Source organism: Gallus gallus, chromosome 3, assembly GCF_016699485.2.
Source record: "Gallus gallus isolate bGalGal1 chromosome 3, bGalGal1.mat.broiler.GRCg7b, whole genome shotgun sequence".
In the NCBI taxonomy this organism is placed as follows: Eukaryota; Metazoa; Chordata; class Aves; order Galliformes; family Phasianidae; genus Gallus; species Gallus gallus.
Window position 1 is genome coordinate 12,682,257 of NC_052534.1, and position 19,103 is coordinate 12,701,359.

General features: G+C 44.2%; 1 protein-coding gene across 2 annotated transcripts in view; it reads right to left on the reverse strand.

Moving 5' to 3' along the window:
• Nucleotides 1-19,103, reverse strand: part of SPTLC3 (serine palmitoyltransferase long chain base subunit 3) — a 273,302-nt gene that overhangs the window by 197,665 nt on the left and 56,534 nt on the right. Inside the window, exons 4-7 of one of the 2 annotated variants that reach the window (XM_046939517.1) lie at nt 9,363-9,807; nt 8,567-8,636; nt 1,063-1,104; nt 313-528 (exon numbers count right to left, since the gene is read on the reverse strand). The gene's annotated coding sequence lies outside the window, so the exon portion shown is untranslated. The remainder of the gene's footprint in view (nt 1-312; nt 529-1,062; nt 1,105-8,566; nt 8,637-9,362; nt 9,808-19,103) is intronic. The other variant, XM_046939520.1, reaches the window with a different exon arrangement.

Below are 19,103 nucleotides of genomic sequence, written 5' to 3' on the forward strand. Positions count from 1 at the left end.
TCCTTCCAAGATGCAGCTTATTTTCTCACAAGAATGTTTATAGAGTCATAGAATTGTTAAGGTTGGAAAAAACCACTAAGGTCATTATGTTCAACCATCAACCCATCACCATCATGCCCAGTAAACCATACCCTTAAGTACCCAATCTCCACATTTCTTGAACACCTTTAGGGATGGTGACTCCCCCTCCTCCCTGGGCAGCCTGTTCCAATGCATCACCACTCATTCTGAGAAAAAATTCTTCTTAATATCCAACCTAACCCTCTCCTGGTGCAACTTAAGGCCGTTACCTCTCTTCCTGTTACTAGTTACCTCAGAGAAGAGTCTGACCTCCACTTCACTACAACCTTCTTTCAGGTAGTTCAAGGTCCTCAACGATTTCTTTTGTTTTAGGAAACACAACAGCAAGTGTGGCTTAGAAGAGACTTGTCTCAGGTCTCAAGAGGAAAACAGCCTTTGGTGTGAGACCTCAGCAGTCAGTTTTGACATCATGCTTCCACTGCAAGGGCATCTGTTCCTCTGCGGGCACTGAAAGAGATGTCAGTCACACAGCTAAAGGATGGAGAAGACCTATGGGGATGAGAGTCCTCTAGAGTGACATGGTTTCATGCTGTTTCTTTAATTTTTTGTCTGGCAAGTGAAATGTATTTCACCAGAAGGTGGGAAAGGACTTGGAACAAAATTGATCTTGGCTGAGCAAACATCTGACAACGTTCTGTGGGAAACAACCATCTGTCTTGGGAGATATCAACTCCAGGAGATATTGATGGCACTAAAAATATCTGCCTTAGTCCACAGTCCCAAGGCATTTAGTTTTCAGGCAAGGAGAGCCTCAGTTCTTCAGCAGAATACCTTCGTATTTATTTTTTGGAGTGCTGACTTGCCAGGTGTGCAGTGAAAGGCTTTTGTTTGTTCAAGATGCAGCCACGCACGTTTTGGCACCTGGGCTGAGTGAAAAGTATAGAGGAGCTGAAGCAAGATAATTAATATGGATTAAATGGAAAAAGGGCTTTGTGTTCTGCTTCACAAGTAGAGACCGTACACAGCAACGGATGTCTTTACCTTAGAAGAGGTTCCTGGAGCAGTTTGGCAGGCTGGTTTCTTCTGAGATACATGAGAAGAGACGGGAAATAAAAGGGGAAAAAAAGGAATCTTAGAAAGAAACTTTAAAAATGCAACATGAATTCAAAGCAGATCTTTATTCCCCACTGACAAAGAGGTTAACGTATTTATAGAAAGCGAGAAATATCCCCCATCCCACAAATCATTAAGATTTACAGCATTTCATCCTCCCTGTGTGGATAAAATCAAGAACATCGGAAGTTTTTCCAGGGAGATGGGAAGATGGTGCAGTCTAAATTCACTGTTTGATGTTCTGCACAAGAGTTGGCAGAGCTGCTTTCATACCTATCAATTCTTGGTCTCCCGCTATCCATATACGTGCTCCTTCATGGGCTTGAGAAATAAGTAAAAAATAGTTATTTTTCCACTACATTTCTTGCTACAAGAATGTACCCTCCTTCAGAAAAGGCAGCCTCGTGGCCATCAGAGGGATATCAGAGACCAGGCAAAAGCCTTGACCTGTTGTTCCATACCTATTCCACGCTCTATCACTCTTTCCATCTGCAGCTAGCACAAATTCCCTGCCAGAGCTATGCTGACATCCACATCTTCCCAATAAGAGCTTCAGCTGCAGTAAGAACAAGATATATACCTCCTCGGGAGCAATTTGTAGTTGTCTCTTTTGAGCCCTGTCCCATCACACTTCCACTTGCTGTCATGATCATTACAGCCCTGCTGTCTTTCCCCTTTTTATATGTGTTTGAGCCTGGTTTATGGCTGTTGCCCAGGAGAGTCAATAATGAGAGCCATGTACTTGTGCTGAGAGTAAGCAAAAATGATACTTCCTGGGGTTGCCCTCTAAGAAATCCCAGAGCTGGATGCATCTTCTGTGTTTGGACTCTGCTAAAGGTAAGGTTTTTTTCCATTGCCATTGTGAAAATCACACAGGAGCTCATACTGCTTACCTTGCAGAAGCCAGTGTCCCTACATTTTGATCAGGGACATGAAAAGGCTTCCCAGAGAGTAACTTCTTGGCATGGTGAAGATTTCTAATAAGAGCTGGCTTGGCAAATAAATAAATAAATGAAATTGATATTAACGCCTGTTGAAGTTTTCTGGCTCAGCCTTCCTTAAAAGCTGACTCAGATGATATACAAGAGTAAGAAATAATATTGAAAACAATCAGATACTTAAATTGTGGAGGAAAGAGTTGCAATGACTACTTTGCTAAGGCATACACATGTGGAAAAAGACAAGGGGTTGTCCTAGCAGCACAGCATGCTTCACAGAACAGACTTTACAGAAAAGAACAATCCTCCCCTTCTAGATTAGTTGAAGAAGAAAATATCAATGAAAACAAGAGTTCCATAGCCCTGGAAAAGTAAGTACTACCTATGCATGGTAGGGAAGGGAGTAGTGGTTTATTGGGCAACCAGAGCAGACCAGAGCATTTTGGGGAGCCAGAGAAATAATGAATTAGAGATTAAAAAGAAGTCAATATACCTGAAAGAGAAGCGCAATCAGGAGAAGGGATTTCTCCTTACACATACAGTGAGAAGTAGCCAAGACAGAGGGTTGACAGGATGCATACCTCTGTAATGATTTTTAATTTTTTTTTTTTAAGTTGGGTTTGTTTGCATGACAGCTCTGAAATAGGATAAGAACAGAGAAGGGCAATGCTGCATAATGTGAACAAGAAAAGGGAACCGTTCAGCTTTTTCATTTAAATGCATGAAAATCCCTGTGAGGTCTGTGCATGTGGGGAGGGAATGGATTAAAAAATAATTAAAAAAGATGTGCTGAAGAAAATGACTCTGATGAAACAACAAACTAAATCTGAAGGTTCACAAGCGCTGCTGAAATTACGAACTGTGCTAATGACCTCAGCCCATGTTTCAAAAAGCTTAGAGGGGCAATGTCTCAATAAATATGCCAGAAAAACAGAATTTAACACCAAAAAGCCCTCTGTAGTACTTCAGAAACATACCTCTGTGGTCACAGGGACCTGGCTGTCGGGAGAGGATGGATGGATGCTACTAATGTGCTTTGGTTCTGCTCACCCACTGGGAGCTCTTGAATGCATTGAGGTTGGTGTCCACAGGGCTGACATGACAAACTGCCCCTATAGAATCATTGCACAGATCCTTCTGAACTTCCCTGCATTGCTTCCTCCTCCTCTTTCCCTGACACCAGCACTGCTCAGCAAGGGAAGAGTGCAGCCCTGTGACTTGGCATTACAGGGACAGAGGAGAGGAATGAAAAAGCCAGTAGATTCAGGCATGGATGTAATCCTGGATGGGACAGGCACCCCAGAGGAAAGGGACTCACAGATTTGGTGGTGGGAGCAAAGAGTCCATGTTTTGCTTCTTGCTCACTCTTGGCACAAAATCTCCATCCCTCACACATTGCCAGGGATGGCTACCACCAGCATTCTGGCTGCCTTCCTCCATGTGTCATCAGGCAGGGGTCAGCTGTGTGCTAAGATGACCCTCAAGAGTGAGGAACAGGAGAAAACTCTTGAGAGGCACTGAACTGCTCAAGGCTGGAAGATGTAGGTGAGACCTTACCCACAGAAGGTCTTACTGCCTTTATGCCCTCTTTCTCAGATATCCAAACCCAAACTGCGTCCCTTTTAGCATCTGAGGGAAAACTGGATCTTGTGTATTAGAGACTGGCCTGGAACCTAAGGAAATAAAAATCGGGCCATGATGAATAAGAACCAATGACAGATCAAACCTCTTTCTCTCCACAACTCGAACCCAGATGAGGCCAATTAATGGAAAAGCTGCATATGGTCACAAATAATACATACATTTCAGTTGTCCCGTGCTAGCCAAAAGGATTTCTGTCACATCATCAAGTATCTGCGCACTCTGTATTCAATAATGATTTATTTATGAATGGCTATAGTGCACCCTGAAACACAAAGCTTGCTAATTAACTCATAGCCACCTGGAATGGTAATACGCAAAACAATCTGGAGCAAATCTATAAGACTGATCATGGGATGTACATGCTTGAAAATAGTCAGCCTCAGTGATTTTAACCCATGTAAGGAGAAAACATGCATTTTGAGTTACATGTCGAGGCTATCCAGTGTTAATTACAGGACTGAAAATTAGGTTCTGGTTTTAGAGGAAGCTGTGGGCTTGATTTCCAGTGGCCTTCAAATGTGCTCAGCAGCAGCATGAACATCATGGAATCCTTAAGTTTGGAAAAGACCACTAAGATCATCTAGTCCAATTGTCCAGTTACCACCAATACTGCCCACTAACCACATCCCTCAGTGCTACATCTCCATGGTACTTAAACACCTCCAGGGACAGTGACTCTACCACCTCCCTGGGCAGCCTGTTCCAATGCCCCACCATTCCTTCTGAGAAGAAATTCTTTCTAATATCCAACCTGACCACCTCACACTCTCCAGCACAACTTAAGGCCATTCTCTTTCATCCTGTTGCTTGTTACCTGAGAGAAGAGGCTGACACCCACCCCATCACAACCTCCTTTCATGTAGCTGTAGAGAGCAGTGTTGTAGAGAGGCCGCACCTTTCAGGATTGAAGGACTGCAGTGAGAGCAAGTGCTGTAAGTTTTTTATCTAATGGAAGCATTGCTGTCCCACGCTGTCCCTCAAGAGACAGTTATTCTGCCAAAGTTACTCTGGACTGGAGGCACTGTGATGGAGAACTGCAGATCTGCATGGGATCTGTGTGCAAAACCCCTTAAATGTGTGTGAAAGACTTCATATTCTGTGTGCACGTGCAAGGAGGCAGCTAAGTTGCTAGAAAGCTTTTTGACACTGCAGCTGCTTGGCTTGAGGCTTCTGGTATTTTAATACCATTTTACTGTCACAAAGACATACAATTACTGAGCACTGTTGATGCAACTCCACACACTGCTTTTTCTGCTGGTCAGTAAATTTAGTCCTGCTGGAAACATGGAGGCAGGCTATGGAGGCTGAACTATTTCCTATTGGTGTTTAAGTTCCTTTGTGCCTACTGAACAGCTTCGCCTAAAATCAGTGACAACCTGCCCGCTCCCATGCCTGTTCGTCATAAATGTGTGAAAACAGAGCCCAGCATAGTTAGTAATTATCCCTTCATTATGCCAATATGCTTCTGAAAGCATAATCATGATCAAAAGACACGTGATTCTCCTCTTACTGCTTTCTGTTTGCAGGTTTCAACTTTTTTTATTTCTCTTCCTGCTAATAAGGATTTTTTAATTTGAAAATCAACAACAGCTTTTGAAGCCTGTGCCTGTCCTCATGGTAATGATAAATCTCCCCTGACCTGAGGACTCAGACTCTGCAGCAGTGAATAGCAGCTGAAATAACAGGCACGTGGAAATGCTGCAGAGAAGGACACACAAGAAGCATCTACAGCTCCAGGGGACTCGCGTGGATCATTTGGTGCCCATTGCAGGTGGCTCAGTTTGTACTTCAGCAAGGGTAAGTTTTGACTGAGATTAGTTAACTAGCTATTTCCTTTCTTTACAGCACATTCAAAGAAGCTCTGTGACGCACACCTGAACACTGGAGGGGCAGCAGGAGTTGGTTCAAGGCAGTAAGCTCAAGCTCAGTGTGTGTCCTTCAGCTGGACACTGTAGAGCTTCCCTAGAAATACCTAACTGGCCTCTGAGTTGGAAGGCAGAAAACAAGAATGCACCTTTCCTGCTTCCTACAGAGAAGGCTGCCAAGAGCCACTCTTGATCCACACATCCATCCAGTGTAAACTAATGCCTTCTTGTTAATCTTACGCTAAGACTGATCTCAAATCTTGTCTGTGCCTGTATGGCCTTTATTTTCATTCCTTTCATTCCTGTCTCTCCTCTCTGTTTGTAGGGATTAACTGCCCTTGGCAGTCTCCTCCTATCACTACCTATCCAGAAGTATTCACATTCTTCCTCATAACCGTACTGACACAGTCTTCTGCCCCATCAGTTCCAGACAACCAGTCAATACAGCACTGATCAGAGGACTGGAGCACCTCTCCTATGAAGAAAGGCTCAGGGAGTTGGACTTGTATAGCCTGGAGAAGAGAATGCTCCAGGGAGACCTCATGACAGCCTTCCAGTACTTGAGATGGAGTTTACAAGCAGAAAGGGGACTGACTTTTTACATAGTCTGATAGAAATGGGACAAGAAGGACTGGCTTTAAACTATAAGAGGAGAGATTTAAGCTACACGTTAGGCAGAAATTCTTTACTCAGAGGGCGGTGAGGCCCTGGCACTGCTGCCCAGAGCTGTGGGCACCCCATCCCTGGAGGCGCTCCAGGCCAGGTTGGATGGACCCTGGGCAGCCTGAGCTGGTGGGGGGCAGCCCTGCCCATGGCTGGGGTTGGGGCTGGGTGGGCTTTGAGGTCTCTTCCAATTCATAACATTCTGCGATTCTATAATTTTTGAGAAATAAATAACATTTCAAATGTTAGTAAAACTGTGATGATCCTGAGAAGATATTTGTTTAGCACACTGCACAGAGAATTCAGGAAGCTGAGATTTCCCAGTTTAGGAAACGGGAAACTGTTTTACATAATAAACTGTCTTTTTGGCAGAACTGATTAGAACATACCTGCACTAGTTATACTACAACGAGCATGTGTATTGGCAGCTGTAGCCGAGACCTTGAAAAGGACAAAGGGCACTTGTAATTTATGTCCAGCTTACTAAGTAAGGCAGCACTGCATTTAGGAATGGTTAATTTGTGTGCCATTTTACAAGGCAGCAACACCAGTGGCTGACCGTCACCTTCAAGGGAGAAAGCTACGACTCCCGTACAAAGATACTGCTGCTGGAGGTGAGAGCATCCATTTACCAGTGCTGGAGGACCAACCACCCCAGTGCAGAACGATGATCAATGGCCACAGTAGCTTAACATTGACCCCATGAAGGCTCCTCAGTCCTCCGGCAAATTGATTTGACTTTCAAGGACAATTAAACTGTTTGCGCCTCCACTCACTGTTTGGTGCTGTTAAATTCCACTGCAAAATGAGTCTCATTTGAAAGAGTGGCATTGATAACAGATAGGTTTTTGTAATTACATCCTCTTATCTCCTTTGATAAGTTAACAGTGAGCAACCACAATAGTTAGCAATGCAGATAGCGTGCAGCTACTGACATCTGAGTTAGCAGAAGGAGATGAGTTTACACATCAGAGCTGAAGTTTCAGGCTTCCAGAAAATTGAAGTCAGCCCCTTCGTGCATAGAGATCAGCAGCCCCATAGCACATCTGCCACCTCTCACTGGTAACACAGCCCATCCTTCTCAGCTCCCCACACCACTCGAAGGCAGGACACAGGCAGAGCGATCCTGCTCAGATCCTGCTTTGCTGCATCGCACTGCTGCAGTCTGTCAGCCAGAAAATCTCCCTTTGGGCAGCCGCAGACCTCTGCAGCAAGCCTGAATCCAAGCCCAGAGCTCTCGCACTGCAGCTCCTCTGGCACAGAAATCCCCACCATGCTCAGACTAATCTGAAGGAATTACTGACAAAACTGAACACCCCCCTCCACACACACAAGGACATTTCCAAACCTCTCCAGGTACTACTTTGCGTATTTCTTCCACTTTGCCTTTTCTCACTGAAATGCAGAAGAATGCATCTTTGTTCCAAAAAAATCAAAAATCAAATCAGATTAAAACAAACAAACAAACAACCAAATAAAAGCAAACCACTCCCTTAGGAAGAAGCCATACCCAAACCAGGCAACCCATTGCATATGCATCTCCCCCAGAGGGAGGATGCGAAAGCAAACAAAACGTGGCAGATGTTAGTCCTGGTGCTCGGTGTGCTGCTGGAAGGTGCACACATCCCATAGCCATGAGAGAGCAGAAGCCTGTAGCACAGCAGCCAAACACCTCCGGATGAGCTCTTCACAGTGCACTGTTTTGAAATACTTCAAAATGATGTAGCACACAAATAATTTAAGCAAGACTGGATTTTCCGAAGCAAGACAGCATGATAAAACTTTGTGATACACAGCTGAAATTACACTACCTGAAAAGACAATACCTCATCTGAAACACTGAGTATCAAAATAATTTGATTTTTTTTCCCCCCATCAGAATATGGAGAAGATAAAGCACATTAAAGCAAAGTGTCTTCAGAGTGAAATATAAGCTAGCTTGCAAATTCAGAGCTTTGGAAATATGAGTTGTCTTCATTTTTTCAGTCTTTGTGAGTTAACTAAATAACTGCCTAAGCTTGTTTTTAAGCAGCAGAGACAGTCTTGTGGTTAAATGCTCGGATGTCATTAAAAATACCCTAAGTGACTAAAAAGGAAAAATCCAAACCTGGCTCACAGTTTTTGCGTGTTGCATTTTATCACCATTTGACTTTACGATGTCGGAGTTTGCTTTATCAGGATTTGACAGCATCTACCTCACTAAGCAGTAGCTCAAACACACAAAGATGTGATAAAAACACCAAAACGTCATGCCTGTGAGCTTCAAAGCAGTACAAGGCTCAACTAATTTAACACCTTTTTACTCTTAAGGGAACTGCTCACCCACTGATTCATCTTCTGTTCACTCAGGATCGTCCTGTCACTACTGCTCGGAACACCAGTATGTTTCTCTCTGCACAGTAAAAAAGAAATGAAGAAAAAAAAATAAAAACAATTATAGATATAATAACAAGCTTCGTGGCCTCTGCTGAAGGCTGCCGAGCTCCCTGTGCTCTTTGCAGGAGAGCTCATTAAGCATGCATCACACCAGGATCACAGCAATAGATGCCTGCGCAAAAACAGCTCTGCAAAAGCGTGGGGCATTTAAACAAGAGGAAAGATTCACCGCCAAGGAGAGCAGTAATAAGGGCAGCTCTGTGCTTCTCAGCTGGTGGTGGTATGGCTAATTGCTATCTCACTTGGGGTTGTTCTGTCCCCAAGTTGAGGAATGGCACTCTGGGAGGTGGGCGGTGGTTCCTGGTGCCTTTTGCTCAGCACTCTGTGAGAGAAATAGAAAAACACCACCTCAGGAAACACAGGGACATAGCTGTCCCAAGGGATATGTCCTGTAACACCACTGGGACAGCAGGGGACATTTATTTTACAGGAGTGTCTGTAGGGCTGGTGGAGAACTTTTCTGGCAGCACGCCTCATTACTGGGAAACACCGATAAGAACTGGGGAAAACATTCCCTAAGGAGAAAGCCTGTATAAACCCAAATCCCCTCGCTAGCAACCCAGCCACATCACCTGTGTGGTGATCAGTGAGATCTTCAGCAATTAACATTTGCTCGTTTATGTATCTTCCCCTCCAGGAGCCCTTAGGTTTTGCGTGTGTGCAGGAAGGCAAGAACACTTACCCTTTTATTTCATTTCTTTTACAGAAGAAATGTGGCTCCTCTTCAAGTCATATATCACATCGGATATTCTGGACATCAGCAATCATGCATCCTGCTGCAGCATTCAGGTTCCTGCTTTAGGGACCCAGGTATCATATAATTTCCTGTGAGCTCAGTGGGTACAGGATTTCACTCACACACACACAGAATGAACAGAGATAAACAGCCAAAATTAGAGGAGGCTGCATTTCCTACGGATAAATATTAATTCTACAGAGAAGTTAATAAAACCGATTTTCCTTTTAAGCAAACGCATTTTCACAAAACCTTGGGAAAAAACCCAACACAAACATACCTGACAGAATATCTGAGTCTTCCTTCTTTGCTGTTGCTTTTTTTTTTTTCCCTTCTTTTTCTCTTTCTTTTTGAGGGATTTCTTTCTTTTTCTGTTCTTTTGTTGTCACACCTGTAAGAATATTTGTGTTGTTCCCTTCTATGTACTTTGGGTACTGTACAGCAAACTAACACACAAGCAGGAGACTCAAGGCTGTTGTTCCCCCCTATTTGGGGGGATTATGTGCACAGATCTCTGTGGTGTTCAGCAGGAATGGCTCCTTAACATAAGGGAGACATTAAAATCAGCTTTTTGTACCAGTGTTCCACTTTTGATACCAAAAATACCTTAAGCAGTAAGCTGGCACAATAAGGACAGGTATGCCTGCAGGTTAGTAAAAATATACCCATCAGCCCCACTGACTGAGCAGCACAGTGAGCAGGAGAGGATTAACACATCAGGAGCAAAACATAGCAAAAAAGCCTTTGTCTCCCTGTTTCTACCCATGCTGCCTTCCCAAGTACTAGGAGAGGGGAAACGCACTGCAGAGACCGTATCACACCCAGCGTCACATGCCATCATCACCTTTTGGCTGCGCCAGCAGATAATTTAGATAAAGACCAACAGGCACAAGGACAGGCAGAAACACTGCCAGCCCCAGCTCTGAGGATGATAGGTTGTTACCAGCATTTCCTAGGAGGCTGCAGTTGTGAACTCCCTTTTTCTTTTCTGCTTTCACCTCCAAATCCACAACCTTCAGAAAGCGGAGTTTAAGTCTCTTTTAAGTTGACGTGCTACAAAGGAACTGAAAGAAAGCCTCAGGGGGAAGATACTGGCTTTAGCTATTTGATCCAGCTTTTCACATTGCTATTCTATGCCAGGTTCTGCAAAAAAAGAAATCCCTTTATCCTATGATTCCTCACCTAATCAAAACTAGGCTATTGTATCCAAATAGCCAAGGCATGTTGCTTAAGTCCTGCACTGATTTTAGCCCCCGGACAGTTAGACCTAAAAGATCTTTCTAGGACTAGTCAGAAAGGAGAGCAATTTCTGCTGCTGCTGTCCAAAGCCCTACCTTTGTCACAAAATATTACTCTTCCCATCAAGAAGAAAAGCAGTGCAGCAGCGTGGGGAAGGACCAAGGGAACACAGGCAGCTCTGCCCTGAGCTGTCACTGGGGCTCAGCATTTTGCTTGCACAGGGAAAGCAACAGAGCTGCAAGATAGATGGGCGCCATTTCCCACACCTCACATCAAGGAAGTCTTGACCATTTTGAGGTTCTCCCACCTCTGAGGAGCAGATATGGCCAAAGGTGAGGAGGAGGGGGAGGGACACCAGCAAGAGAAATAGCATTGAAGGTGGAAGGAGGTTGCAAAGAACAACACAGGGAGCTCCAGCATGAGCCAACACCCACTTAGTATCTCAGTTTTCCTGGAGACCTGCAGGAGCGTGGGGATCTCCCCCATTTTCCAGAGTCCCTTTAAAATACAGCCTACTGGGTGAGAAGGAAGAACCAGAACACCTTGTGCCTCTTCCAGGGGCCGTTATCACAAAGAGAAAATCATTAAATCAACGGATAATCAAAAGCTACAAATTGTTTGTGTTGTTTTTAATTTACTTATTTTACAGGTGTTAATGCCAGAACAGAGTACTGCAGTCAGGGAAGCTGAATTTGGAATACAAATGAAAAGAACTTTCTGTAGCCATCCTACAGTAATAAGCTGTGGAGTACTGTTGGCTCCCAAAATAATGCAGATGAAACTCAGCCATCATTACACAGTTGGATCCCCAGCAGCAGCAGAGAGAAAAAGAGTGGATTTCAAAATGGTTTTGACTACAAGATGAAGCTATACCCTTCAGTCTGAAATTGATTTCCAAGATTTGCTGAGCAAATGAAATGCTGTTGCCTGCATTTTGTCTCTGCATTCTGAACTCACTTCCCTCCCCCATAAACATTCCCTCGTATGTTGCTCCATCTTATTCTTTGCAAAAAAAGCCCCATACCTGTACACTGCATAAATGTTATTCAGCCTTCTGTGACCCACCACAAACTCTGAAGCAATCCTTAACCTAATTTCTGCAATCTCAGACAGCCGTAACACTGAATATAGCTAGACCAGTTCTCCCAGCACGAGGCCTGCTGAAGCCAACATACACTTCTAAGAGCAAGCCCTACTCCAGACCACTGTTCTCCATCAATTCCAGAATAAGGATGAGCTGATAGCTCATCCTGAATCCTGCCTTCACTCTTACAACTGCCAGCATCTGCAAAATGAAATGTGTCACTGCCAACCCCCAGGGCAGCAAAGAAGGCTCTCCACTAAGAAGGGCTTACCTGCTTCTGCTTTCCTCTCAGTCTCCACATAAATCCTGCCCTGACCTTTGCTTTAACGTGTTGAGGGTAACTAATGTGCCAACACTGGCAAGTTGCCTAACTCCTTCCGAACACTGCCTTACACTGTCTTATCTTTATGTGCTGATAACAAATGAAGCAGAAATAATGACTTTTTTTTTCATTTTTGTAGCAGAGCCTCCCAGAAGACCTTGCATAAGGTCTGCTGCCTATGCTGCCCAAGGAGATGCTGAGGCATTGCCATCCTCTGTTGCTGTTACTCACGCTTTAGCAAAGGCAGGCAGGACCCTGAGGTTTTCTCTAAAACAGAGATGCAAAGATGAATTTACTGCTTCAAGAAACAGAACTGGTGGTGCAGAAAGCCACCAATTACTGGATTATGATTTGCTTTGGAGCTTTGCTGGCCACAGCTTTCATAAAGGCATTGAGACATGGGATTCATTTTTGTTTGGTTTTTTTTTGCATGATTTTGGTCTAGGAAGGTCATACTGTCTGTACCCCATTCTTTCATGCGAAAGTTCATTTAAAGGAATTATCTTGTTTTTTTGCATTATAGCCATCAGTAGTCTGTGTGCTGCTCCGGGCAAACGACACCTGGGTGAGGAAGGTGTATTTTCTCAAAGCTACTCCAATATCTGGTCATCAGCCACCCAAACTCCAAGCCAGGACAACACATTTGGGATCTACCAGCTAGCAGCATGCATAGCAGATGCTTTGCGCCAACGGACAAGGAAGCATCAGGTTTTGGAGCAGGAACCTTTGCGACTTTTGCAACAGCAGCAATATTTCCATGAAAGAAAGAAAAAGAAATTGGTCACATGATGGCGGATCATCTGCCTCCTTCTAACTTCACTCTCCTTGACAAGGAGACTACATTGCTGGTTGCAAATTCTGCAGAGATCCCAGGGAAGCATCTGGCAGCTGTTCAGTCTGGATCACCCTGACCCTGAAGCAGCCTGAATTCACTTTCACCTTCAGTTGTTTTCAACAGTGGTATTAAAATCTTTGCCAAACACCAGGCTAAAAATATCCTTAAATATCTACACACCTGTATCCTTTTCTTTCTCAAGAAAATCTTCAATTCTTTTTTTTTTTTTTAATTAAACAAAAGTGCATGAATAGACAAAAGAAAAGGAAAACAACAGGAGAAGCCAAAGCATAATGGATGAGGATTACAAAAGTCTCAGTTAATGAGCTCATAGCATACCTTATTTGTCATCTTATTATACCATAGAATCTTCCTGCCATAAAACACACTTCTGAAGTTCACCTTACATCCTGATGTGCATCTGCGGGAGGGAGCTTTGTACTTGAGAAGCAGAGTCCCTGCTGGTATTGCTATGGCAAACAGGATTTTCTATTGGAAAGGAAAATGAATTGCTGAACGAATATTGAATAATTACTCAGGAAAGTAACAGCACTAGAGCAAGATCAAAACCTATAGTAGCTTTACCTACTGTAATGCAGCCATATCCTCAGGTTTGTTCCATACAGGTGGCTCATAACAGCAGGGCAAGCATGAGAATATTGAGTCAGTTCTCTACTCTGTATTTGGGAGAGATTTCCTTTATCATACTTGAGCTGAGGAACTGAAGCAGTTACTCTGTCTGAGGTTCATGGGGCGGAATTAAATCAGAAGTAACCTTGTTTCTCAGCAAAAATTACTAAATGCCTGCTGTTCACACTGTATGTCAGATTTATGAAGTCCTCATCCTCTAGAGCATTTCCAACAGTTTTCAGTGGGCCATTCCTCCCCCTCCCTCAATGCTGCTTCTATCGTGACTTTGGGGGGACAGAAAGAGTAAACATCAAAATATCTGCTAGTGTTGTGTGACGTGTACACGCAGTGACACAGAAATTAGGAGGAAAACAAATAACAATGAGACTCAATGAATCAAATCTAGTAAAGGGCAGCTGTTAGTGGAGAGAAATTTTAAGCTGCCACGTTGAATTCACAGTTAGAGTAAAGGGAGCTGCTCTCAATTTCTAGCCAGGTAGTGGTGAAGAGACCCTCCTGCTTCTGTCATCTGCTGCTTCTTCCCATCAAACACAGGGCTACTGAAAAGGTCAAGAGACTCAGCTCTCTGCTGCTGCTGCGCTTACCATCTATCCCACAGCCTGGAGGCACCAAAATCAAACGTGAACTTAAGAGTGTGCAGCTGGGAGAATGGAATCAAGTGAAGAGACCAGTGGGTGGTAGATGAAAGAGAAGAAAGCCTGGGAAAAGATGAGAGACTTTGCACAGCTCTTCCAGAAAGTCAGAGAAGAGTCTAAGCTGGCTAAAACAAATGGTGTTATCAGATTAAGGGACTGTTCTGTAGTATTCATGATCAAAACCAAGCAGAATTTCCTCCAGTATACTTTTAAATTAAAGCTTTTCTACTGTTGAGAAAATACCTGCAATTAACGTCATTACCCTGTTTCTGGATGTCAGAAGCCACTATTGATTTGTCTTGTCAGAGGCTGTGCCTAACCATTACAATACACATCTTATTCCAGACTGATGTGTAAGAACAAACTCTCCTAACCTCCATGAACTGGCAGATATATCCTCACTGAAGCTGCATGAAAACTTTTTAAATATCTTTCTACTATCTGCTATTTCTCACTGTGAATATATGATATATATATGTGATTCCTCACTATCTTAGAAGACAAACAGATCAGAAATGCAAAATTTAGACTTGTCGTAATTCAGAAAGGGAGAAGCTGCCCACAGGCAAGACAGTGTGCATAGATCCTCAGAGAATGCAAAGCAAAACACAGACGTGCAGAGCTAGGGTTTACTGTGACTATAACCTGTAACCATACAGTTTCTATCTGACACCCTTCTGTTTGTGTTTGCATAGTTGTTTATGCAAGGAACAGTGATCATTTTATGGGGGGAACACAGTGGTAAACATCCAAGGTAGTCTAAATGTTTTTTCCACAGCTAAGAGATCATAGAATCATAGAATTACTTAGGTTGGAAAGGACCCCAAAGATCATCAAGTCCAACCGCAGACTAACCATAGTACCCTAACTCTAACAACCACATCCAAACGGCTCTTAAACACATCCAGGGATGGTGACTCAACCACTTCCCTGGGGAGCCTATTCCAGTGTTTAACCACCTTTTCTGTAAAGAAGTGTTTCCTAACATCCAACCTAAACCTACCTTGGTGCAACTTGAGGCCATTTCCCCTCGTCCTGTCACCAGTGAGAAGAGACCTACCCCATTCTCACTGTAAGCACCTTTCAGCTACTGGAAGAGAGTAATAAGGTCTCCCCTCAGCCTCCTCTTACCCAGACTAAACAGCCCCAGCTCCCTCAGCCTCTCATCATAGGGCTCATTTTCCAAGCCCTTCACTAGCCTCGTTGCCCTTCTCTGGACCTGCTCCAGTACCTTCATGTCCTTCTTGTACTGAGGTGCCCAAAACTGAACACAGTACTCGAGGTGAGGCCTCACCAATGCCGAGTACAGGGGCAGGATGACTTCTCTAGTCCTGCTCACCACACCATTCCTGATACAGGCCAGGATGCCATTGGCCTTCTTGGCCACCTGGGCACACTGCTGGCTCATATTCAGCCGACTGTCCAACAGTACACCAAGGTCCCTTTCCATCAGGCAGTTTTCCAGCCACACCTCCCCAAGCCTGTAGGGTTGCCTGGGGTTGTTGTAATCAAAATGCAGGACCTGACACTTGGCCCTACTGAAACTCATACAGTTTGCCTTGGCCCATTGATCCAGTCTACCCAGGTCCCTCTGTAGTGCCGTTCTCCACTCTGGCAGATCAACACTCCCTCCCAGCTTGGTGTCATCTGCAAACTTACTGAGGGTGCACTCAATCCCCTCATCAAGATCATCAATGAAGATGTTAAACAGAAGCGGTCCCAGCACTGAGTCTTGGGGGACACCGCTCGTGACCGGCCGCAAACTGGATTCAACTCCACTGACCACGACTCTTTGGGCCCGGCCATTCAGCCAGTGCTTTACCCAGCAGAGCGTACACCCATCCAGACCATGGGCAGCCAGCTTCTCCACGAGAACGTTATGGGGAACAGTATCAAAGGCCTTACTGAAGTCCAGGTAGACCACATTGACAGCCTCATCCACTAAGTGGATCACCTTGTCATAGAATGAAATCAGGTTTGTCAGACAGGATCTACCGGTCGTAAATCCATGCTGATTGGGCCTGATCCCCTGGTTGACCTTTAATTGGTCCATGACGGTTCCCGAGATTATTTGTTCCATAACCTTCCCGGACACCGAGGTGAGACTGATAGGCCTGTAGCTACCAGGATCATCTTTCCGGCCCTTTTTGAAGATGGGCGTCACATTTGCCAGTTTCCAATCCACTGCGACGTCCCCAGTTAGCCAGGACTGCCGAAAAATGATGGAGAGTGGCCTGGCAACCACATCCGCCAACTCCCTCAGCATTCTAGGTTGCAATCTGTCCAGCCCCATGGATTTGCAAGCAGATTATCCAAACCCTGGTTGAACAGTACAAGGAGCACAAGGTTGAACAGTACAAGGCTTCTTGCTAAAATCAAGATCACTAAGAACACCGAAAACAACAAAAAGCATCCAAAGCTCACATCCCTGTGCCTCTGTCTCTATAGACACCTGCCCATGCTGGGCCCTTTCCATAAGCTATCATGCAGCATCTAATATGTGCTGTCACTGGGGAGCTCGGTGTGTAAGGCAGGAATTTGATGCACCAAGTATGATTTCCCTTTCTGCTGCTTGCTGCTTTTCCCTTCCAAAGGGGAATTTGAGATGGTATATGCCATGCTACCTGGCTCTCAGATGAGGGGGAAAAAGAGACAAATCATGTGTGAACTCAAAAAGCTGCTTGACCCTCCCTCCAAATGTTCTGAGAATCTACAACCAAAGGACACATCAAATGGCTTACAAAGATGTCCCAGAGGGCTGAGCCCCCACTCCCAGGCTGGCCCTGGTTCCACTTCATTGGATCCACTGCTTGCCTCAAGCACCACAGAGAGAACCATGCCCTTGTATCTGCAACATGCAGCAGAAGACACTTTCAGGCTTACCAAAGGCTGATTTTCAACAGAATTTCACTCAGTGTAATTAAAATGTCCTTATTTTCTCATTCTCCAGGCACAGTTATAGGTTGCCATCCCTCTTTCCAGGTATGTTACTCTAGCTCTTCGAGCTTTACAGCCACAAAGGCAAAACTTCCAAAATACTTCCCTGCAAGTCTCTCTGACTTCAAATGCTAATGCATTATATAACCCTGCCATGTGCTGAGGGACCCTTTACATTATTTAAAGGTTGTCAGTCAGGTGTGAACCTTTCCATTGATTTACCATTCACTTCTCCTCTCATAGATGCATTAGGAGGCTGCAACCCACGGCTCATGTTGAGGAATAACAATTTCATTTGTTTGAATCTGGCTTAGCGCTGTTCACTTCTGCAGCCCATATAATTCTCCTTACTGCAGTTTGTGTGACATTAATGACAAAATAAATAATTCAGCATGGTTTTCACCCAAATGTAGCCCTGTCAGAGACTAACATACAGTCTTTGCTAGCTTATTTAATGTAACAAGCCACGGAATTGTAGTTTTAAAAGCTGAAACTCTTATTTTAATGGAATTTATTGGCAAAGCTCTCCTGAGACCCAATGGTAACTAACAGGTACAATCTCCTGCTCCTGTTCCTGCCACCCTAGCTTCCCATTTAGCTGCTACATTTGTGCTCAGTGCCCATCCGGCAGGTCTGCACTCTCCTACCTTGCAAATGTAACAAAACAGGCTGGCTTTTTAGGAAGCTGCACTTAGCTCAAAGGGAATATGAACAGAATGGGAGAAGGTGAAGAGCACAGGGGATATCTGCAACAGGTAATTACGAGAAAAGAGAACACTTCACTAACGAGCTCTGGCAGTGAGGCTTCATGAACAAAATCACTTCTGATCTGGGTCTCAGGGCAGTGGGATTGGTGATGAATCCAAACACTCCTGATACTTGAGGAGTACTGCTCGTCTATGTATCTCTCCAACAAGACCACTGTGGAAAAAAAAGTGAAAAAAAAAAACTTCTCTCTTTTTTTTTTTTTACAATAATGACAAAAATTCCACTAACTCTGCTGAGACCAGGATATACTCGTCACTACAGACTCCCCAGTCCCTCTGCTTGCGTATTTGTTCATCCTTTCTCACACACTCGATTCTACTTGCCCTGCGCTCATTATCGCTTTCCCTGAGCTGCCATGCTACAATTGGTGTTGATAGCTGTATAATTTCTGCATAAAGGAACACTCCTATCAAGGAAAGCCTCATAGCTCACTGTGCTGCTTCCCCTTAGCCAGAAAGACATCATCTCAGAATGATCTGAGGGTTGCATTTGGATCTAGACTCTCATTTTCTCATGGCTTCTTATTCACCTCCTGGTCATTTTTCTTTTTTTTATTTTTTCCCTGAGCACACCGCTTAATCCACGGGTAAGAAACACATTCAAAAGTGGCAAATACCTCATGCTAAATTGTTCTCCCCTGCAGCAAGGTCAGTTTGATATTCAGATTGACTTTTCATTTATCCTAGGCCTGCAAAGTGATTTTACTTTCTTTCAGCTTCAATTTACCTAAACTATTGTATCCGACTTTTAATTTCACAGAATTGAACTGTGCCCACACTGCTATCCAGGGTGTTTTTCCCTACAGAGTCTGTTTTTCCTGTTGTGCAGTTGCTGTTTGGGAAGATCACAGTGTTCATTAGGTAGCCGATCAAATAAAACCTTACAAATTCTCACAGAGAAAAATCATTACGGATTGCGATTTCAAAATGCACAAATGGCCTATTTTCTTCAAAATAGGTGATACATTTCAAAGCATAATCTAAGAGAAATTGGTAATTGTTTCATGGAAGCTGGAAACTGTGGCTGGGGAAAGGGGTGCATTTGGTCCCCAAAGCAGCTGTAATTAGCAGGGAATCAAAGAGACGGGTAAGGTATCCATTTGGGTTATTTGTTTCCAGCCCTGGCCAAGAAGGCTGTAATACCACAGCCAGAAGGTTTCTCACGGCCCAGGTTCTTTTGCAGCCCACATTTCCCTTGGGAACCCTTTCCCAACACC